The sequence below is a fragment of the Podarcis filfolensis genome (assembly GCF_964270895.1).
Source record: "Podarcis filfolensis genome assembly, chromosome: 5".
Classification (NCBI taxonomy): domain Eukaryota; kingdom Metazoa; phylum Chordata; class Lepidosauria; order Squamata; family Lacertidae; genus Podarcis; species Podarcis filfolensis.
In genome coordinates this window covers 33,989,121-34,013,532 of record NC_139608.1, presented here as the reverse complement: position 1 = coordinate 34,013,532, position 24,412 = coordinate 33,989,121, and the positions used below count along the sequence as shown (strand labels likewise).

The following is a 24,412-nucleotide window of genomic DNA, read 5'->3' as shown; positions in this document are numbered from 1 at the left end:
GTTTTTTCCCCCTTGAAGATCCTTATATTCTCGCCATCTGTTGTGACATCTTGTGCTCCTCTTGAGTTTGCACTGTGCAACGTTTTGTGTGGAAAGGCAATTAATAGTTTCTATATTTTCTTATTAGCAGTGGGCACAATCCACTGAGAAGCGGGAACAGTTGCACATCTCACAATCCATTTGAGTAGGGCTTGCACAGGAGAGCTGCCGGTTTGATTGCACCTTAAATATTTCATCAAGTATCTGTATATGTTTTCTCTGTGGCATTCATTCCAGAATAGATAAAAGTTATATAATGGAGAGTGTGTTCATTTAACTTGCAGATTCCATGATAAAAGAACAACATGAGCAGATATTTTTCTGTCATGGGTTCTGCTCCAGATATTTTGTTTTCAAGTAGAAGCATTTGGCATCTCCTGTTGCTAGGCAGGGAAAAGTGTGAATTATAAAAATATGCTGAAACTTGAGGGAGACACATTTGGATTTTAATATGTTGCTGATATTATTTTTCAGTATGTTTAAGGCTGCTGTTCTGGACATAGTTTGGAGCAGATAATTTTACTTGACTTTAATAGGACTTGTATATGTGAAATTGTGCGTGGGATTTCTGCTTGAATTCAAAAGAAAGGCACTGTCATCTGTTCTTGAGTAAAACTTCAAAAGGCAAGGATTTTGCCCAGTATAAATCATGTACGGTAATTTCCCCCAAAGTTGATCCTCAATATTAATACAGAGGGCAGCAAGAGCAATAGAATAAGAGCAGTGAGAGCAATGGCCAGGGCATTTTTTTCTAGGAAAAAAGGTGCTGGAAATTAATTTTAGGGACCTTTCTTTAGGGGAGCACCCAGCCAAAGTTGTTGAGTTTTTTTTAGAGGGGAGCACAGTGCTTCCCCCCCTAAAATGTTTAGGGGTACTGTCATTTTGTAGTCCAAATCAGGAAAAATAAATAAATACAGTAAACGGACAAAAGTACAAAGATTCACAAAATGTTTAGGGGTGCTTCTATTCTTATGCCCACAGCCTCTGGAATGCTGTGCCATAATGCTAAAAAGGTGCCGGAACTCAGTTCCTGTAAGTTCCGGCTGAAATTAAGCCCTGGCAATCTGAAATAGAGGGCAGTGGAAACCTCTTCCCATAAACCTCTAGAGAAGTGATGGGGGCGCAGTAGCTGTCCACTTGTCTATCAGATCCACATTTTGAGCGCATATACCTGTGTAACGTCCCACTTGTCTTTGGGTACACAATTGAGCTCCATGCTGGACCCTGTATTCTAGTCATCCCAGCAAACCCTTTGGATTGGAACAACTATTGACCAGCTGCAAACACCACTTTGGGGGAAGATGGTAGAAAGGGTCATGGTGGGACTGCTACAAGCATTCTTGAAGGACACTGATTATTTGGATCATTCTTTCTTGCAAGGGGATAAAGGAATAGAGATTGGGTTGTGGATCTCCTGATTCCCTCTTCCAAATTCCTACCTCCTTTGGGCAGAGCTCCCTTTCTGCTTCTAGGGGCTCAGTCTCACAGGTCTTCTGGCTGTGGTCTGCTGCTGGTCTTCTTCACTATTCACTCAGGAAGGATTCCTCCCCAAGGCCTGTTCTCACACCACTCCTACGTCTTCCCCTATAGCAGGGGTGTCAAACTCAAATTCATCGGGGGCCACATCAGCAGTTTGGTCACCCTCAAAGGGCCGGTTGTATCTGTAGGACTTACAGTACAGGAGAGAAGGGTTCAGGCAGCCGTTGGATCTGTCACATCACAGGATGGCATGCGCTCAATATAAAAACAAGTGGAGGTTTCCTGAATGCATGTAAAGTGGAAGTTTCCTGTGTAGAACGGCTGGCGCCACTAGAGGGCAGACGTTCTCTGGCTTGTCGGCTGCCGCGCATGCGCTGAGGAGGCAGCTTTCTTGTGTCAAAAAGAGAAAAAAAGCGATTATAAAAGGTGAAGGCTGGCAGCCGGTGGCGGCTACATGGGCCACATGACGAGGTCTGGCGGGCTGGATTTGGCCCGCAGGCCTTGTGTTTGACAGCCGTGCCCTATAGCATTTGCCACAGAAAATTGTTATCCGGTGCCACCTTGCTTGGAAATGTTACGTGAGGTTCACTCACCCAGTAGTTGGAACTGTCAAGGACAGGCCACCTGCTCTGTCACAGAATTCACCCTTGTAGTTTTCCCTTTTCCTTCTCTTTTTACAAACTACAGTCGTACCTCAGCTCCCGAACACCTTGGGAGTCAAACGTTCCAGTTCCCAAATGATCAAAAACTGGAAGAGAGTGTTCTAGTTTTTCAAATGTTCTTTTGGAAGCCGAATGTCCTACAGGGCTTCCAATAAGCTCCAGGAGCTTCCTGCAGCCAATCAGAAGCCGCGCTTTGGTTTCTGAACGTTTCGGAAGTCAAACAGACTTCCGGAATGGATTCCATTTGACTTCTGAGGTACAACTGTATGTAACTGGGACTGTTTGGTCTGGGCTAGTCCTAATTTTATCTTAATGTGATCAGTAGAGCATGGATTCGAGCCCTACGTTGGGCAAAAGATTCCTGCATTGCAGGGGGTTAGACAAGGTGACCCTCATGATCCCTTCACACCCTAAATTTCTTTCTTTCTTTCCTTTTTATTAAAGATTTTCTTGATTTACAAAAGTGTGTGCAATGTCTCTCTCTCGTATTCCCCCCCCCCATGTAACATTTTTACAAATCAGTTTCATTTGTTGAGACATTAGGAAGAAAAGGGGGAAAGATGGGTGGGGGTGGGGTCGGGTGGTGATGTTTCTGTTTTACTTACTATATGTAGGGTTTGGTGTCAGCGTTGCTTGTGCAGGTTCTTTGCTGTTCACTTGTGTTCCTTTGGTGGCGAGAGAGGTTGGGGTTGGCCTAGGGTGTGGTTATTCATTTGTGGTTGGCTGTGGTGGTCTTTGTTTTCATGTGTAAGTGGGGTGTGTGGCACACCCTAAATTTCTGTGATTGGTTTCGACTTCTTTACACCTGGGCAGCAGGCATGAAAAAATAACCAGATCCCCTCCCTTCTAGCCTCCCAAGGATACATTTTACAGCCAGCTTAAGTTAGGCCAAAGGAGCAAAAATAATTCATGTTTCCTGTTCTTAAATGCACACCATCCCTTTGAGCAGCCACAAAAACCTCAAACTATTACATATCCTGTTTTACACACAACTGTGTAAAATATTTACTTCATTGTGGTCAGGAAAAGCTCACAATATGTCACAATTATATGCTGAGCTTCCATGTCATCTTACACTGTAAAATACCGTTTTTTTCCTTTTATGAAAATGTTAAGCAAAACTGCCCCAGTTGCTCCCCTGCCAGGTAGTCCTGCGTTTTGCATTGTTACCAAGGTGCATGGTGCTTTCATCTAGTGCAAATGACACTGAAGTGGAAATTGAAAAAGAAAAATACTTTAAAGCTAATTTTGTAAGTATCCCAACAACATGTTGGACCTTGAAAATGAGGCTACAGACACCTGCTTTTGGGCACCTTAGCTCACTGCAGACAGTACATTAAAAAAAATGTAGTGGCTAAGCTCAGCATGACACTGTCTTCAGCTCAGCTTGACAACTGCCCCGCTCTCTCTGCCTTGGGACCGATTACCAGGAATCACAGAATCATTTCCTATGAGATAACTTTGTACTTGAGTTCAGAATGCACGAGTAGAGTATTATTTAGAAGGGATGCTATGGGCAGGTATCTTGTACATGGGAATTGGAAATAAACAACAACAACAACAACAACTCATATATAGTTAACACATTTTGACCATCTTTTGCATTCACAATAAGAGTGGAGTTTTTTTGCACCCCTCAGTTTGCACTTTTTGGTTGAGTGTGGTCCTAAACTGCACCAGCATCTATGAGTACTGAATCTTAGGTATTCGGTTTCCCAGACTGATTAATCTATAGTAAACCAAAGTGAAACTTCTGTGTGTTGACACAATGCTATTTTTCTAGAGAAAGAGCTGTTGGAACTCATCACAAATGCCTCCCTCATTCTCTTAGAATGGCAATGGTGGTCACCTGAGAGATGCCAAAACTGAGTTTGAGTGAGTTCCGGCTGGAAAAAAAGCCCTAACTTTACACTTTAAATGTATGGTGCGTAGCTTTTTTTATTGCACCAAACTCCAGCCCTAGTTCATAGATCTAAGACATGAACTTCGAATAGTAGTTTGAATAGAAAGTTATATTTGGTGGAAACCGTTGTTGGCTTCATCCTAAAAATTCTTCTACTTAATTTTAAGAAAACAGCATTGTCAAGGCTTGATCGCACGTCGTGATGTCTTCATTTTATATTTGCAGAAGTATAAAAAAAGTGGAAAAGTGAAATCTTTAGCAGTAATTGTCTCCCCGCAACCCCTATCAAATCCCCTGGGTTAGAAATCCTGCTTTTCATTTCTGCTGGGCTATCACATTTTCACTCCTGTCTGTTAATTCACGTGGCACTTTTTTGCTGCTGCTGCTGCTGCTGCTGCTGCTGCTCCTGTTATTATCTGATTCTAAATACTAATACCAACAGAAAATGGATCCATTATCAATATTGGCTCTGTTTTGCATTCCTTTCAGAGAAGCTGAAATGAAGGTGATTGCTTCTATCGCCGTTTTATTTTCCTATAGCATCCTTAATCACTATAATGCCAACAGAGTTCTGACAGTAGGACTTCAGTGCGTTGAAGATTCCCACTTTTCAGGACTAGATGACTCTTGTGGTCCTGGCCAACTCTACAATTTTATGCAAACTGTCAAGGAAGAACTATGCCATACTGTACAGACTGAAACATCAGTAAAATGACCAACCCCAGCACTGTATAAAATAGATTGTGTTGTTATATAGTTCCTTCTTAATGCCTTATTCAGCTGCAGCTGGGACCTGGCGCAGGCAGGCCAGGATCAGAAAGGCAATAGATGGGGTCAGAAATGGGCTGCAGGTAGAGTGGCCAGATGTAAAACAGGGCTTGGCTCCAGCAGCTTTAACACCTGTGCTGAAGAGGGAATTTCAGCAGATGCAGCTTGTCTGAGCTCCCCCTCCCCACACACCCTTGCATTGCATTGTTTTGTGGTGTTCTTCCAAATTATGGGAGGAGCTTCCACAAGTTCCCTGTTGCAGAGGTTTATGGTTGCATGTGGATGGCTGTGGGACTGGCAGCATGATAGCAGGGTCACTCCTGCCCTCATGCAGTGTGGATTGCATGAAGAGGAGTAGAATGGCTTTGTCTGTGGTAAACACAAGGCATAGCATGTCTAGAGTTTGGTGTTTTGCTCCTTCCTGTGGTAAAAGTTTGGGCTTCTGTGCTCCTATCCAACCTGTTTACCTTATTTTCATTAGTGAAGAAACCCAAATGAGGAAGTTTCCTTGCACGCTGCGGAAACTGGTGGTCTGCGAGCTAATTTGGTTTCTGTGACTGCAGAGGCACCTTCTGATGAGCTTAATTCTGTATTTTCCCCCTGCCCTGCACCTGACGAGTGCATACAGAAAAGCTGATACAGCTCTTGCTCTCTCCTTCATCCTGACATAGGTTTGTAACATAAACTATTGTACAGCCCTAGGTCAGAGCTATCAGTTTTCAAATCACCAACTCCTTAGTCATCACAATTATGAAGGCAGATTTCGTGTTGATGTTGGTCTAAGCAGTTCTCTTGCAGATTACTTCTAAGCAACTTCGGTGGGCTGAAGTCCTTCAAGAATAATTAACCAAAAGGACATTAAGAATCATTATGTTTTATATCTTTTTCATTACAGGTTTTCTTGGGATACTATTGGCACTAAATGGTGGTTCGTTGCAAATGGATCTGATTTCTGCTGACTTCGCAACCTATTATCTAGTGACAGGTGTGCTACCTAAATTGCTGAATAGATCACTTTGGAATTTGTTCTTTGTATAGTATTTCAGCCAAACTCGCATGCAGGCTTCGTTCTTCACCACTGTCATCAACCCCAGCAGTACTCTTTTTTTTAAAGTGTGTCTTTCCGACACTGCAGTATTTATTACTAAATGCCAAAATGATCCATTCAGCAGTTATGCCCCCCCACTGTATTAATATAATTAATGTCTAGATTAGAAATTTGTAAATGTATTTTAATGCATGAAAGCATTCTTATGATATTCTAAGCTTTTGTACCAACATATCGCTGCCAAAGAAAGCATAGGCATCCATGTTGGTCCATAGTGGTGTGTTGGGGGAAAATCCACTGTAAAGCAGTTCCTTTATCACAACCAACCCAGAATGTGACAAAATTTTGAGAAAGCTGGAGAACCTGGAAACTTCCTTGCTACTTTGTGGCATTTCAGTTGCCTGTGGGGTTGGGATATTACTTTTTAAGGAATGTTGCCAAATTCACCTTAGCAATGTGTGATGGGACCATTTGAGCAAATGTATGTATCTGGATTTAAATCTCAGCTGAGTTTCCATTAGTTGGAACAGAGCATCAAACTGCATGCTGTGCTCCCACTGTTAGTACAAGGGAACACCTTGTTTCCTTGCTCTGGGCTAGCACCACCCCCTGCTATTCCTTTCAGGTCCTGTTCCCCCCCCCCATACATGTTTGCTAACAGAGGTGGCCCAAGACATTTTGGCATGTTTAGCAGAACATCCCCCGTGATCGTAAAAATAGAATTTGCTTTCCTTCGGTAGTAGCTCTGAACCTGCCACCTGAACTGAGCCTCTTGTTTGCGTTGCCCAATGGCAGGGCCGGTCCTGATTAGAAGCAAAAACCATCCATCGAAACTGATCTGCACTAGATAGATTCAGAGCCAACCAAAATATTTATTGTCTTTGCTTACTATTATTGCTACCAGAATGGATGTCTCTCTGACAGATGGCCGTGTAGGGGAAGGATTCTGTAGAAGCCAATGGAGGCCATTTCATAGCAGGAAGGTCTTGTCAGTAAAAACAACAACAACCCACCAAAGAGTTGTGTGGCACGTTATCAACTAACAGATTTATTGTGGCATGAACTTTTGTGGGTGCGTCCATGTCATCAGGTACAGGATTGGACAAAAGGAACTCTGTTCTGCAAAAGCTTGTTCCACAATAAAACTTCTTATTTTTAGTCTTTAAGGTGCCACAAGGCTCTTTGTAGGTCATGGGACAACAGACTGTGTTCCCACAGCCATTGCTAGTCCCTATATCTTGCTTTTATTGATTTATTTTCACACATTTAGCCTGCCTTTCAGTCCCTTAAGAGCTGCCATAATGCCTAATGAATTATGCTACCATAAAGGCACTCCCAAAAAGAAAATGCCAAAAATCGACAGATTTACACTGCAAACTTAAATCAGCTGCTATTTTAACTCCTTTGGCTTATCTCAGCGAATCCTGGAAATCATAATCCCATGAGTATACAGATCATTTCCTGTTAAGAGATCTGCTGCCACCACCACCTGCTGCCACCAATAAATATATAATATTCTCTATTTCAGAAGTTAAGGCTTTGAGTGCTGTTGCAGGCATGGAAGATTCCCAAGGTTTGAAGAAATGCAAAAAAGGACAAAAAGTATTAGGGGGGAAATCCTCAGGAGGGGCCCGCCCCCCGCAGCCCACTGAGCACGCTCCATGACTGTGGAATGCTGACTGACTGTTGGAAGGGACTTTGAAATGGAGATGCTGAAATCCTGAACAGCAGCACTTGCTTGAACACCTGAAGCCAAATTCGTGGACTGGAGGATGGGATGATGGCAGGAATGTGCCTGTAAGCCCCACTGCCACACTCTGTGCTTGTGGGTCCTCCTGCTCATTATTTGACCTTCCCTATGTTGTAGTGGTCCCATCACCTCCTGGCAAATAGAAGGGGAAGAAATGGAGGTAGTGAGAGATTTACTTTCTTGGGCTCCATGATCACTGCAGATGGTGACAGCAGCCACGAAATTAAAAGACGCCTGCTTCTTGGGAGAAAAGCAATGACAAACCTAGACAGCATCTTAAAAAGTAGAGACATCACCTTGCTAACAAAGGTCTGTATAGTTAAAGCCATGGTGAGAGCTGGACCATAAAGAAGGCTGATCGCTGAAGAATTGATGCTTTTGAATTATGGTGCTGGAGGAGACTCTTGAGAGTCCCATGGACTGCAAGAAGATCAAACCTATCCATTCTGAAGGAAATGAGCCCGGAGTGCTCACTGGAGGCACAGATCCTGAAGCTGAGGCTCCAATACTTTGGCCACCTCATGAGAAGAGAAGACTCCCTGGAAAAGACCCTGATGTTGGGAAAGATGGAGGGCACAAGGAGAAGGGGACGACAGAGGATGAGCTGGTTGGATAGTGTTCTCGAAGCTACTAACATAAGTTTGACCAAACTGCGGGAGGCAGTGGAAGACAGGTGTGCCTGGTGTGCTCTGGTCCATGGGGTCACGAAGAGTCAGACACGACTAAACAACAACAACAACAATGTTGTAGTGGGCTTGTACAAACCCTCCATGCAAATGGGGATCCTGCTGTTTCAGGGTTGCCTGTGTGCAGGGTCCAAGCCTCCTGTAGTCTTTCCCCACTCAACATGGGGGAAAGGTTGGCAAGCAGGCAGCAGAGTGCAAACTGGGATGTTTAAGTCAGGGCTTGCACTGCCTTGCTCTCTATCCATGAATTTTGCATTTTCGTGTTCAGGCAAATGATGTGAACACAGCTTTTCGTTGTAGCCTCTGCTTGTAAGCAAGTTAATCAATGATTAAAATCTCTCCATTTTGTGTGGCGGCTCAAGCCTACCTGGTGCACCAGTTTCAGAAAAGTAAGTATGTTTACACGGAAGCAGTTCCAGGGTTGTTTTGACTATACACGATCTTGTCTTTACATGCAATCCCCGAAGTGTACGCCATACACAAGTTGTGAGTTACCTGTTATGTGTATTCCCACAATGCTCTGATCTCACAATAAGGAAGGCTCAGAGGGATGGTGTCTGGTGTCTAAGTCCTCTAACTCGTTGGTGCTTGAACTTTCTTTAATGAAGTTGTTCACCTTAGGCTGTGGAGTCGCTGCAGGTGACACCCAAGGAAGTGGAAGATCAGTCAAGTTGCAGGGAACCGGGAGGATGTGCAGGATTAGTGCTTCTAGTGGTTGTCCTGCTGCTCTCCGAAAAACCTGTTTGTGGCCTGGATTATACGTTATGCCTGGGACAAAGTGTGCAGTACTTTTAAAATATGACAATAAATCCTGAAATTGGTTGCCATAAATGAGTAAAAGGAGACTACTGTAAAGTTCATGCCACAGCTTTATTTATGGTCGCGTTATTAATTACCATTTCCTCACTCTCATAGAGAACAGGGTTTCTATGTACTGTATGCTGTTACTTGGCTACCTAGGTTTGCTTTCTTACCTTTCTACATTTTTTGGTTAGCGAAGAAGCCTCTTGAAATGAGCATTGGAATGTATAATGAAAAGAGGAAGAGGAAAAGTGCAGACTTTGAAAAGCCTAGCATTTGTTTGCTTAAATGAAGATCCATGTTCGCTTTGCCTACTTGATTAACTGCGGTACTAATTACAACATTGTAATGGGATGTTACATTAGGAGCTTGCAAATTGATTCAGTTGAATTGTTAGTATTTAGGTTTCTATTTTGCCTTCTCCCTATGAGCAAAAGGAAGCACACAGAACACCCAATTAAACCTTTAAACATGTGTTCATAAACCCTACATCAATTTTTCTTCACTTCTTAAATTCAGTAATTGACTTTTCAGTGGACTGTTTTTAAAATTTGAAGTTTGCTTCTCCCTTCCTCTCTCAGTTTGACATTCCTTTTTCCACAATTCCCTTTCTTTCCCCAGGTGAGGAAAGTCTCAAACTTAATCCGTTCCGGAAATCTGTTCCAAAATCAAAGTGTTCCAAAACCAAGGCGCACTTTCCCATAGAAAGTAATGCAAAATGGATTAATCCGTTCCAGACTTTTAAAAACAACCCCTAAAACAGCAATTTAACATGAATTTTACTATCTTATGAGACCATTGATCCATAAAATAAAAGCAATAAACAGTACTATAAAATAAATAAAACAGTATTTTAGATGATAAAAATTAAAATTAATTTTTTTTCTTACCTGCACTGATGATAGTCATTGTTTGGATGGGGGGCTTTTATCCATTTCTGTGGTCACACAATCAATCAAACAATCAGTAGCTGAACTGGGATCCACACAGTCACAAAAACAAATTAACTGAAAAAGCATCAAAACAAAAAACGCAAAATAAATAGCAAAAACAAAAGCACCAAATATAAGCTCCAAATATCACCTCAGAACACTGCAATCGGAAATGGATGGCTTGAATTACAGTGGGGGGATGCAAATTAGCAGCGCAACAGGAAACACTGGGACTCAAAACGGAGCACGTTCGGCTTCTGAAAAAAGGTTCGAAAACCGGAACACCTGGTTTTGCAGTGTTCTAATTCCAAGTTGTTCGTGAACTAAGCTGTTCGAAAACCAAGATACCACTGTAGTTCATTTCAGGTCTGGTGTCTGCCACCTGATGCATGACAGGACACCCACCATACAGTACTGTGTATTCTTGCAGTTGTTGAGTCCAGTTTGAAAGCTGCAGGTATGCTGATCACCTGTTCAACCAGGAGTGGGGTTGGGATGTTCTTGCCACCTCTTCTGAACAGCTAGGTGATACTGCCTGTATTCTAGCAGAGCTTTGCATGTAGGGCTTTGCATGTAGGAGACAATGTCACCACCATTCTTTGCGTGGCTGGTTCTCCATAAACAGAGTGTGTGAGAGCTCTCTTCTGTACACAAATATGCTGTTGGACTCCCCTCAGCCCCAGCTAGCATGGCCCGGTGATTAGGAATGATGGGACTTGTAGTCCTAACCCAAATGGACCATCACAGGTTCCCCATCCTTGCATTAAATTCTCCTATCTGCTTCTGTAATTCTTTCCCATGGATACAGTGCAATAGGCAACAAGTATCCCTATGTATCAAGCACATCAGCAAAAAGATCCACAAATACGAAAATATACACCAAACAATGCATAAAAAGAGATAATGAACACAATATAAATAGGACAATAATACTACAAACCAACATATTATAGATCCATTTCAACCATTAAGCTTTTTTCCAAAGATATTCTGATTAGTTCTGATTTCTTGGGAAAGGTTTTCTAAATAATCTTATTTGGGAAATGTGCCCAGTTGATTCTTGTTGTGCTTGGGTGGCTGATTTTTTACCTGAGCAGGTTTATTTTTTCTGAGAGGCTGTTTTTCAATATGCAGGTTGGATTATTGTTGTTGTTGTTGTTGTTGTTGTTATTATTATTATTATTTATTATTATTTTACAAACATTGGTCATTTGCCCTTTTGTCTGGCTTTGCCTTGTTTCGGGAAGAGGAATTATTGGGATACATTCCCCAAATATGATGGGGAAAGGTTTTCTTAAAAAAAAAAAAGGACTGTTACATGCTTAGACACACAAAATAAATAGTGGGCATGATCCTGCCAAAGTTAAGCATTTTTCAGTCCAAGCAATTTCAGAGAGAAGGAAACAGTGTTTAATTCTGTTTGCTTAATTTTGGCTGGGTTTTACCCAAGATTTTTTTAAATTTATTTTTTAGGAAAGGTCTGTACCAATGGTAGGAACCAAATTATTTCCTTGAAGGATTTAAACAACATTCAAGACATGGGGCAGAAGACATCTTTAAGTACAACTAAATGAAGAAAACCTTTGATTACTTTTGGAGTGTTTGATCTTATAATCCGTACAGTAAATGAAAAAGACAGAGTTTCAGTAATGACAGGGTTTTCAGCCTAATGTTACATGTGTGATCTTCATGCTAGCCCCTCTCACAAGAAAACACTCACAACTAGTTTCAGTTCTAAGAGCCAAAAATTTTTTAAATAGCAAAGGAATTTGTAAAACTACTGTGTGGGATACACTAGAATCTCATGTTGCAGGAAAACCCCTTAAGTATGTGCAAATGAATTTCTGCACATTCATTTCCTTGTCACCATTGTTTCCTTTTAATCTGTGCCGTTGCTCAATGTCAAACTTTACGTTGGCATGCTCTTTGGGGCAGAGAAATATTATTTAAAGTTCCATGGGCGCTGATGGAGAATATACCTCAATTAAGTAACAATAGTAGTACTGGTGATGACTTCAGTACTGCTTAAGAGCTGCCTTCAAGGGTATTTTTTACCTTGTAGACTCCTGGTCTTGTTAGGAATATGCTGTGCCAAGTATTATTAAGTTGTTTCAGGCTCCTCTATCTATCTCTATCATCTGTCTCTCTTTAAGCCTATGGAATCTAATAAAGAACTTAGTGATTATGGAATCAATGTTGTTAGGGACAAAAAAAACCCAGGCATTGAGAGTCTTCTCAATGACTAAACCAGAGTTTGTTTGTTTGTTGGTTGGTTGGTTGGTTGGTTGGTTTAATTATTTGTTTTATTAAGTTTATATACTTCCCTTCATCCGAGGAACACAGAAAGGTTTGTGAAACACCTTGCTCTGTGAGATCCATTTAGCCCCTTCTCTTCCTATTTTTAAAAGATGTTTGAACTTTCCTGTTCTAGCAAGCATTTCTTTTCTCAGGTGGATAGATTTTATATGGCAGATCCTCCTTTTAGGATCTTTAAATCTGCCCAACCTTTCCCTGTTTTTATGCTGCTTTATTGATTTTATAGGATTGTTTAGTTTTGAATCAACATCAGCCGCTGCAAGTGATGCAAATGCATTGGGCAGGGCAGACGTTTTCTACATAAATTACCCCTCCGAGAAAACTGGATACTTTTTTTTAAAAAAATACATTTTTAAACAACTTTTAAGGGTTAGTTAATAGAGTGAGATCTTCAGCTTTAATTCATTTTAAATAGGGAATCTTTTAAAAATATGGTTCTTGTAGAGATGCTATATCTGTTTCTTATTATTCATAAGGTTTATACACTGCCTTTCCTCTTAATGTGCTTGAATCATTGTGTGTTTTCTCTATTTTATTCTCAGCAGCCCCAAAAGGTATGTGATCCAATGGCCCAAAGTCATCCTGTGAGGCTTGCAGCTGAATAGGGATTTGAACTTGGTGCTCCCAATCTTAGGCAAGCACAATAAATTCTACAGCACTTCTGCTGATTTCCCCCCACCCTACCACACCAAATTTTGAAGTGTGCACAGGGTCACATTGTTTAGGAATATAATAAGCTACCTTATACAGCAGGGGTGGGCAAGGTTTACCAGCCATGGACCTGATCACTCCCATGGAGATCGTCCGTGGGCTGGACTGGCACAGTGCGGCCCTGGAAATTACTTCTGCGCAGAAGCAATTTTCGGCATCTGGACATGCACAGATGCGATTTTCAGTATCTGCGCATGCACCCATGCACTTTCCAGTGCCGCTCGGCAAGTCCCTGCGCCGTGCTGTGCCGGTTTAGCGCAGCGCATGGGGGACTTGCCGAGCAGGCAGCTTGGTTTGGGGGCAGCTTGTAGGCCAGTAAAATGGTCCTCGTGGGACGCATCTGGTCCATGGGCCGCACATTGCCGACCCCTGTTATACAGAGTCAGACCCATTGGTTGATCTAGTCCAGGCATCCCCAACTTGCGGCTCTCCAGATGTTTTGGCCTACAACTCCCATGATCCCTAGCTAACAGGGCCAGTGGTCAGGGATGGTGGGAATTGTAGTCCAAAACATCTGGAGGGCCAAAGGGTGGGGATGTCTGAGCTAGTCTGATATTGTCTAAACTGACTGGCAGCTCTTCTCCAGGGCTTCAGATGGGACAATCCAAGTTCGACCTGGAGATGGGTAGTTCTAGAAGGCACAATTTAAGGAGGATGTTGACAAGCTGGAAGTGTGCAGAGGAGAGAAGCCAAGATAATCAAGGGTCTGTAAGCCAAGCCTTATGAGGAACAGTTGAAGGAGCTGGGTAGGTTTAGCCTGGAAAGGAGGAGACTTCAAATATCTAAATGGCTGTCCCATGGAAGATGGAGCAAACATGTTTTCTCCTTCTCTGGAACATAGGACTCAAACCAATGGCTTCAAGTTACAAGAAAGGCGATTTCAACCAAACATCAGGAAGAACTTTCTTGACAGTAAGAGCAGTTCGGCAGTGGAACAAACTCTCTTGGGAGGTTGTGGACTCTCCTTCATTGGGGGTTTTTAAGCAGGGTTTGGATGGCCGTCTGTCATGGATGCTTTAGCTGAGATTTCTGCATTGCAGGGGTTGGACTAGATGACCCTTGAACTCTACAGTTCTATGATGCCATGCCAGAGAATGAACCTGAGGCCTTCCACATGCAGAGATGCTCTGCCACTGAGCTGTACATTCAACAGTATACATTTTTAAAATCAATGTCAAAAATTTGGTTCATTCTCTGACTACCATTCTATTTCAAGTGTCCAGACTCAGCTGTTTATGTAGTTAAAACAACCCCACTGTAATTTGTAGTGGAAAGTGCCACTTACATTTTATGCCCACCTTCAGTAACTTCTTGGAGGGGGGGAATTCTCACAGCACCGCTTAATGAATATTCCTCACAAACACAAATGTTTTGCCCATCCTATATCAATTTAGCCTTGTTTATTTCAGTCCCAGATCTCCTGGAAGTTTTCTCTTTTTCTTGAGGTAGTGATCTTTGTCGTCTAGGTTCTTTGTTCTTGTTTGATTTTTTTAAAAGAAAATATGAGTTGTTGTTGCTGTTGGGTTGCCTCAGCCACTCTTGGTGGCTTCCAACATAGATATTAAAGGTGAAGGGACCCCTGACCATTAGTTCCAGTCATGACCGACTCTGGGGTTGCAGCGCTCATCTCGCTTTATTGGCCGAGGGAGCCAGCATACAGCTTCCGGGTCACGTGGCCAGCATGACTAAGCCGCTTCTGGCGAACCAGAGCAGCGCATGGAAACACTGTTTACCTTCCCGCTGGAGCGATACCTATTTATCTACTTGCACTTTGACGTGCTTTCGAACTGCGAGGTTGGCAGGAGCAGGGACTGAGCAACAGGAGCTCACCCCATCGCGGGGATTCGAACCGCCAACCTTCTGATCGGCAAGTCCTAGGCTCTGTGCTTTAACCCATAGCACCACCCACGTCCCTCCAACATATATAAAAACATAATAAAACATCAAACGTTAAAAACTTCCTGTTACAAGGCTGCCTGCAGATGTTTTCTGAATGTTGTATAGTTGTTTATCTCCTTGACATCTGATGAGAGGGCTTTCCACAGGGAGGGTTCCACTTACGAGCTATAATTCAAATAATTATAGCTGTATTTTAAAAAAAATACAGGGTTTTTTATGAGCAAAAGCTTAATATGTGGCTTGGTAATAGAAACATTGCCACAGACATCAATAACCATAGAATCATAGAATCATAGAATCATAGAGTTGGAAGAGACCAAACCATTGGAGAGTTACAGTACTTGCTTTGACTATGGAGACAGTTATGAAGAGACGTGTTTTGTCCGGTTGTGCTGATGAATGTGTACCATGGCATAGGGAAATTTTTAATGTTTGAAGTTCCATTCTGTTTTTTCGTGTTCTGTTGGAAGCCGCCCAGAGTGGCTGGGGAAATCCAGCCAGATGGGCAGGGTATAAATTTTATTATTATTACTACCACTACTACTACTACTATTACTATTATTTCTTCTTTCTGTGCTCCTCCCAGTCGTCATTCCTTCTCCGGTTGCTGCTGTGGATATAAGACTTGACGGATTGTCTTCAGCCACTGTCGTCATCTGTGAGATGATTCTTTTGATATTTAAGGGACGAAAGCTCTTGTGTTTTCCCTTTTGGTGTTGCTTTTATTGTTTTGCGGTATTGCTTTGTTAGATGCTGTTGTTAGCTATGTTGGATTATTTAAAGAAAGGCAGTACAAAGAAATGTTTTAAATATTAAGCTGGAGCTTAATATTAAACTGACAGGACATTGTGTTATGATCTACTTTTTGCAGTTAACCATTTCTTGCTTTGTGGAGACTTTTTGATTAGGATTGTTGCTTTGGAATTTCAATAGGTTCTCAATAAAACATAAGAAAATAAGAAGTGCCTGCTAAATCAGGCCAGTGGCCCATCTAGTCTAGCATTCTGTTCTTACAGTGGCCAACCAGATGCCTGTGGGAAACCAGCAAGCAAGATTCAAGCACAAGACTCCCCTCTTTTTTCTCCAGTAACGGGCATTCAACAAATTATAGCTAATCTAAATCATCTGGAACAAACTTACTGATGGTAGCATACAGGATATCGTTGTCCTGATCCAATGAAGTTTTTATGTTGTTAAGACGAGCTTTGAATCATAGAATCATAGAATCATAGAATCATAGAAGAGTTGGAAGAGACTACAAGGGCCATCGAGTCCATCCCCCTGCCAAGCAGGAAACACCATCAGAGCACTCCTGACATATAGTTGTCAAGCCTCTGCTTAATGACCTCCAAAGAAGGAGACTCCACCACACTCCTTGGCAGCAAATTCCAGTGTCGAACAGCTCTTACTGTCAGGAAGTTCTTCCTAATGTTTAGGTGGAATTTTCTTTCTTGTAGTTTGGATCCATTGCTCCATGTCCGCTTCTCTGGAGCAGCAGAAAACAACCTTTCTCCCTCCTCTATGTGACATCCTTTTATATATTTGAACATGGCTATCATATCACCCCTTAACCTCCTCTTCTCCAGGCTAAACATGCCCAGCTCCCTTAGCCGTTCCTCATAAGGCATCGTTTCCAGGCCTTTGACCATTTTGGTTGCCCTCCTCTGGACACGTTCCAGTTTGTCAGTGTCCTTCTTGAACTGTGGTGCCCAGAACTGGACACAGTACTCCAGGTGAGGTCTGACCAGAGCAGAATACAGTGGCACTATTACTTCCCTTGATCTAGATGCTATACTCCTATTGATGCAGCCCAGAATTGCATTGGCTTTTTTAGCTGCCGCATCACACTGTTGGCTCATGTCAAGTTTGTGGTCAACCAAGACTCCTAGATCCTTTTCACATGTAGTGCTCTCAAGCCAGGTGTCACCCATCTTGTATTTGTGCCTCTCATTTTTTTTGCCCAAGTGCAATACTTTACATTTCTCCCTGTTAAAATTCATCTTGTTTGTTTTGGCCCAGTTCTCTAATCTGTCAAGGTCGTTTTGAAGTGTGATCCTGTCCTCTGGGGTGTTAGCCACCCCTCCCAGTTTGGTGTCATCTGCAAATTTGATCAGGATGCCCTTGAGTCCATCATCCAAGTCGTTGATAAAGATGTTGAATAAGACCGGGCCCAAGACAGAACCCTGTGGCACCCCACTAGTCACTCTTCTCCAGGCTGAAGAGGAACCATTGATGAGCACCCTTTGGGTTCGGTCAGTCAGCCAGTTACAAATCCACTGAGTGGTAGCATAGTCAAGACCGCATTTTACCAGCTTCTTTACAAGAATATCATGGGGCACCTTGTCAAATGCCTTGCTGAAATCAAGGTAGGCTACATCCACTGCATTCCCTTCATCTACCAGGCTTGTAATTCTGTCAAAAAATGAGATCAGGTTCGTCTGACATGACTTATTTTTCAAAAATCCATGCTGACTATTGGTGATCACAGCATTCCTTTCTAGGTGCTCATAGACTGTTTGCTTAATGATCTGCTCCAGAATCTTCCCTGGTATTGATGTCAGACTGACTGGGCGGTAATTATTTGGGTCCTCTCTTTCCCCCTTTTTGAAAATAGGGACAACATTTGCCCTCCTCCAGTCTGCTGGGACTTCGCCTGTTCTCCAGGAATTCTCAAAGATGACTGCCAGTGGTTCTGAAATCACATCTGCCAGTTCTTTTAATACTCTTGGATGCAGTTCATCTGGCCCTGGAGACTTGAATACATCTAGACTAGCCAAGTATTCTTGTACTATCTCCTTAGTTATTCTGGGCTGCGTTTCCTCTGCTGAATCATTTGCTCCAAATTCTTCAGGTCGGGCATTGTTTTCTTTATCGGAGAAGACTGAGGCAAAGAAGGCATTGAGGAGTTCAGCCCTTTCTGTGTCCCCTGTTTGCATTTCACCATCTTCTCCTCTGAGTGACCCCACTGTTTCTTTGTTCTTCCTTTTGCTACGAACATACCCATAAAAGCCTTTTTTGTTGCTTTTAACCTCTCTAGCAAGCCTGAGTTCATTCTGTGCTTTAGCTTTTCTGACTTTGTGTCTACACGTGCTGGCTATTTGTTTGAATTCCTCTTTGGTGGTTTCCCCCCTTTTCCATTTTTTGTACACATCCTTTTTTAATCTTAACTCAGTTAAAAGTTCTTTAGATAGCCACCCTGGCTTCTTTAGGCACCTTCCATGTTTCCGTCTCATTGGTATTGCCTGAAGTTGTGCTTTTACTATCTCCCTCTTAACAAACTCCCAGCCATCATGAACTCCCTTTCCTTTTAGTATTACTGTCCATGGGATCTCACCCAGCACTTCCCTAAGTTTTATGAAGTCGGCTTTCTTAAAGTCGAGAAATTGAGTCCTAGTATGCTTGGCTGCTCCTTTCCGCTGTATAGTAAACTTCAGAAGAGCATGATCACTCGCGCCTAATGATCCTTCCACTTCTACCCCACTAACCAGGTCATCAACATTGGTTAGGACCAGATCTAAAATGGCTGTTCCTCTTGTTGCTTCTCCCACTTTCTGGACAATGAAGTTGTCTGCAAGGCCAGTGAGGAATCTGTTTGACCTTATGCTCTTGGCTGAGTTTGACATCCAACAAATATCCGGGTAATTGAAGTCCCCCATTACTACTATCTCCCTTCCTTTTGCATGCTTGGCCATCTGTTCCAGGAAGGCATCATCTATGTCCTCCGTTTGGCTTGGGGATCTATAGTAAACTCCCACAATGAGGTCACTGTTATTCTTCTCTCCCTTAATTTTGACCCAAATGCTCTCACTTTGGCTTTGAGGTTCTAAATCTTGGATCTCTTCACAGGTATACACATCCCTGACATATAACGCCACTCCTCCTCCTTTCTTGTCTGGTCTGTTTCTCTGAAATAGATTGTATCCCTCCATTATTACATTCCAATCGTGGGACTTATCCCACCAGGTTTCAGTGATTCCTATTATGTCATATTTAGTTTGCTGTACCTAGAGCTCAAGCTCATCTTGTTTATTTCCCATGCTTTGGGCATTAGTGTACAGACATTGAAGTCCATTAATCATTCCCCCGTGTCTCTTATTTAAGGATTTTTCCTCCCACCACTAGGTCTGCGTGCTGTTTGCTCTATTTGGTCTATGACATTTGAATGATCATCTTCATCAATTGATAGACTCCTACCTTCAGGAGCACTGTCTCCCTCCCCCACATTAGTCAGTTTAAAGCCCTCCTGATGAGGTTTCTGAGATTTTTTGCAAAACCAGATTGTAATTATTTACAGAGAAACAGAACTTCTTCAAATAGAGTAGGTCAATAAGAAATTTCCATCACTTTGTGTTCTTCCGAAGTGCCTTTATTTAAAACAAAGTTATCAGAGACTATGTTGTCTGATAACAACCTCTTACCTCATTCCATTTCTCTGGAAATTGGGCAAGAGATGGTGGTGCTTGCTTTATATTTACACAATACTAGGAATCAGTCTGAGATGGTTGAAAGCAACAAAGAACACATAATTAGCGGGTCTTGTTTCAGTCATTTCTTCTTGGGATAAGGAAATGTAAACAATGGAAAGCTTTGGTGGTTTGTAAAGTTGCCACTGGCGTGACTACCCGGGGCAAGTAAGAACGATCTATGTTAGATTTCTCTCTCTCTATAAATTCATAAAAATCTGCCACAAATGATTAACACAGGTTTTCTTAGGCAGGTGTGTGCAGCGGAAATGTGTTCTCATATGTGGGTTTGTTTGTGAGGCTGTTATATTTTTACAGCAAGCCCATAGTGATCTCAGGTGGGGTTCTCAGAGGACACCTGGGTTGGTCTTTGTTTTCTTCTTCTTCCAAGGCCCTCTCTTGGCTTCCAGAATTTCAGGAGTGACACTTGGGAATTTTGTTCTAGTGTGACAACTGGCAGTTGGTAACTGGACATTTATTGTTGGATCAGTTGCAAATCCATAAAAGGGCATCCTCTTTTGTATCACGACAGAACTTCTTATTTTTCCCCCCCTTCCCCCTCTTTCGCTTCTGAATCTTCGACTAAACGGCCTTGTCAAAGGGCTTAATTGAAAAGTCCAAGCACACAGTATCAACCCTGATCTCCCTTATGCAAGATAAACAGGAGAATAGCCTCATTCCTGGTTCCAGTGTAAGTGGAAAAGGAGCTTAAATTAGATTTAAAATGAACAATGTACCGAATACAAGTTTTCAATCTGCTGTGGCAAGCAACTATAAATTACTCACCAGTAAGTCCAATGATGGAGCTTTTCAGCCCTCTCCTGCCCCCCCTCCACTCTGCGCAAATAGACCTATTTCTGAACAGCAAGGAATTGTCTGGAGCCAGAGACGTTGGGTCTCTTACGATCGAAACCAACCTATAAGATTTGGGCTTGTTTCTCTTCCATTTGTAAAAGCAGGATAATTCGTTAACGAGAACAAAATGAAAGCCTGATGAAACATGACACAAATGCTTCTTTTCACCGAAGTGTAAAAGGAAAGTGAGAAGAAATTAAGTACTGAAATAGTAAGTTCCCTTGACAGACAGAGCAGCTTTAAACTGCTTGTCTCGTCACACCCTTTTGCAGATCATAGCATGGAACCAACATGAGTATGATTACTGGGACTGGAAGCCTGACATTCTCTAAATAGGCGGCGTTACATTTTGCCTTCAAATCAATAGCAACAACAACAAAAGTGATGGTAGCAACAATACAATTTTACTGGAGCCAGAGTTCCAGGAAGCCATGATAAAATTTCACATTTTATTATACTGCATTATCTGGGTCCCTTTCAAGCTACTGTTAAAAGCAATCAACAATCAGTTCTTCATTCCTCTGAGACAGACACTTGATAAAAGGGAAATTTCAACACATATCCTTTCATGAACTTCCTTGTAGTGGGGTTTGAGGCAGGCCTACAATCCACAAACTGTTGCCTCTTTCATGTAATATGGACCAGATGTATGATATTGTTGAATCCATTGTGTATCCAAAATATGACTAACTTCATTTAGTTTTGGAGAAAGTTGATCTGACTTTCGTAAACCCATTCACTTGAAAGATGGTACTTGTTTGTATTCTCATTTGTGTATCTTTTGTACATCACAGCTAATGCTGCTGAAATGAGTGGTTGCAATCCAGCGCCACAGAATCATGGCTCAAGGCTGCAGTTGTCATATGCAAGTTGTTTTAGAGAGGGTTAGATCAACTAAGCTCTTTTTATACAAATTGGGTTGTAGAAGATGATACGGCTGCATTAGGTATAGCTGTGGTGAGGATTGTCTGTCTGTATCCAGTTGTACCCTTGGCATATGCCCTTGCTCATTCTGTCTGGTGACTCAGCTGGTGAGAGGCACTTGTTGTGCTTCCCAGCATGCTAGAAATTTTCATCTGAAAATAAGACATCACACGGCACAGAGTCAAATGTGCATGGTTCATGTGATGAAAATTCAGACAGCCCTATCATCTATCATGGGTTATAACCAACCGAACTAGATTAAGGTTAGACCCATTGAAATTAATGTACCAAACTAGTTGTGCCCATTATTTTCAATAGGTTTACTCTGAGTAGGACTAACACTGGACACCAGTTGATTTTAGTGGTTTTGGATTGTACCCAGAGTCCAAAAGTGTCTCTCAATTATAAATGGCAACATCAGAATTAAGAAAAAAGCTTTTAAAAACCAAGAATGCAGTGCTCAAATGATTTTATAAGTAAATGAGACAGAACATGCTGCCTGGTACTTTTTGTCACATCACCTGAAGTGCTACTTCACACTCACAGATTCATGATCTGCCATGATCATGTAAACTGTGCAAGTAGCATGCAAGTTATAACAGACTGAGCAATTGGGGTGTCTTTTTCATTCATGAGACATTTTCAAGGCTCTTGCTTATTCTGAAGATATTGTTGAAATGTTGATTCTTGCTCAGTAGAATCACAGAGCTAGCGGGTGTCCTGGCAACCTCTGGGATCAACTCTGTCTCCTCAGGCACCAGTATTTTATGCCTAAACCATGCCAGTGGGTGCCTGTTGATTCTTGTCTTGGAAGCCTCCATGGAAAGGGAATCCATAACCTAAGGAGCTTGTTTCATTCCTTAGGTGTTCTCCATTTCCAGCACTGGCTGCAAGCCAGATGGCCCTGGTAACTTCATAAGCAGGGCCTGATGGAGCCCCAGTTATTTGTTCTGAGCATCTGATAATCAGAGCAGAATTGTCTCCGAGCACAAAAGCTTCATTTTCAGTTGTTTTGGCTAAGAACCCTTAACCGACGTGACTTCCGTGAGCGTGTCTAGTCATCTAAAAGCCGGCTAAGCCGAGGGCCATCGGTCTATCTTGTAGTAATGAATCCCTTTAATTACTTGTGTGTTTTGTAAATAATACTGCTCATCAGATTCGCTGGATGATCCCAAGCTCAGGTCATGGCATCTATAGGCAGGACTGCAAGAAGAGTCCATCTGAAAACCTAGAGAGCTTCTGCAAGTCAGTGTAGACAACATTAAACTAGATGGACCAATGGTTTGACTCTGTATAAGGCAGCTTCCTACCTAACCTCTTAAGATTTGCTTTATAGCAGGGGTCAGCAAACTTTTTCCGCAGGGGGCTGGTCCACTGTCCCTCAGACCTTGTGGGAGGCCGGACTATATTTTTTTTGGTGGCGGGGAGAATAAATTCTTATGCCCCACAAATAACCCAGAGATGCATTTTAAATAAAAGGACACATTCTACTCATGTAAAAACATGCTGATTCCTGAACTGTCCGTGGGCCGGATTTAGAAGGCGATTGGGCTGAATCCTTGCTGCTTTATTGAGATTTTATTGGGCTGAATCCCATACTTTATAGGGAAACTTCCCCAAACCCATTGGTCTTATTTATCCTGTACCTTTTCTAGTTCCACAATATCCTTTTTTGAGTCTGGGTGACCAACCACATCCAAAGTAACTGTACTCTAAGCCTTAGCTCAACTTTTCTCAACCTGCTGCTTTTCATGTACTTGGGACTACAAGTCCCATCATCCTCGACTATTGACCATGCTGACTAGGACTGGTGAGAGTCGTCATTCAAAACTTCTGGAGGGTAACAAGTAGGCGAAGTCTCCATTAGTGCACCATAGATTTACGAAGGAACATTCAGATATGAAATGGGGGTAGCTAATGTACAGTGTGATGAAAAGCAATAAAATAATCTCTGGATCTTTCTATTTAAAAGTTGGTGAACAGAGGTGAAAGGCATGCAATAGAGAAACCAATAATTTCTAAAGAGAGAGCGAGATCATTTATCTAGTGAACAAGCTGTTCCCATTAAATCTTTCTATGTTATAATTGCATCAGTTTGTTTTTTTTTCATTTTTTAAAAAAGATATTTATTAAAATTTTCAAAAAATAAAGAAAAAACAAAAAAATAAAAATAAAAACACACACATATAATTGCATTCCTTTCTTTCAATAACATATTTCCTTGACTTCCCCACACCTCCCCTTCTTGTATTCCAATTCAATTTTTAGTTCAGCAAGTTCTTATCCCCAAATTTTACCTTATTATATTTAATTCATTTTAGTTAACCAATTTTAACATAAACCTCAGTCTTTATGCATCAGTACTTATTCTTAATATCTTTTACTAAGGTCGACCCCAATTCCCTTTCACGAGTTCCCCATTTTAATCTAAGTAACAAAACAAAATACATAAAAACAAAGTATAATTGTACACCCTTTGGATTCCCAAAGCCCCACTCCCCGCCTTTCCCGGTTTCGAACTCCAACAAATGTCCATCAGTCTATCTGCAGTCAGCCTGGTGACCTCACGTCCGAGGCTCTTAATTCTCTCTCAATCCCTCTCTGCCGGTTTTTTTGATAGTCCTTTATATTAAACACCAAATCTCGGAGAAGCTCTGTCCCAATAAGGTCCATATTTCTTCCAGCCAGACCTCCATATTTAAAAGTGTAGCCCAAGTCTTGTTTCTTACTTCTTTTAAGTCCAAATGTCCCAGAAACTCCAGTTTCCACTTTAGTCAAGTTTGTAATCCATAAGTCTTCAGATCTCCACATGAGGAGATCTCTCCATTCCTCATTCTTCCATTCAAACCAGATTTTCATAATCTCATTCTTATTTTCCTTTATATCCATCTTAGCAGGCCTCTGGCTCTCCTTAATCATCTGCAGGATTATAGCTCCTCCTTCCTTTCCCTCCAAATCTTCATATATCTCTTTCCCCACTTTCTCAAATTTCTCAGATTTCTTTTCTTCTTCAGCTGCAAAGATTTTTAGTTTAGCTACAAAAACTTTTTGTTCAGATACAAAGACTTGAATCAAGTCCCTTCCAGATTCAGCAAGTTTATTTACTGTTTCATTCAATGTTGTGACATTTGTAGCCAAAACATTGCTTTGTTCTTGTAACTTTCCCAGGAGAAGGG

At 41.9% G+C, this 24,412-nt stretch overlaps 1 protein-coding gene and 1 long non-coding RNA gene across 7 annotated transcripts in view; one reads left to right on the top strand and one right to left on the bottom strand.

Moving 5' to 3' along the window:
• ST6GAL1 (ST6 beta-galactoside alpha-2,6-sialyltransferase 1) overlaps positions 1-24,412 on the top strand; it is a 120,744-nt gene that overhangs the window by 30,817 nt on the left and 65,515 nt on the right. The window lies entirely within an intron of this gene.
• LOC310762649 lies at positions 742-11,237 on the bottom strand. Its single transcript, XR_014548105.1, has 3 exons — positions 2,948-11,237; positions 2,786-2,903; positions 742-1,623 (listed from the first exon to the last, which is right to left on the bottom strand). It is a non-coding gene; the product is annotated as an uncharacterized lncRNA (long non-coding RNA).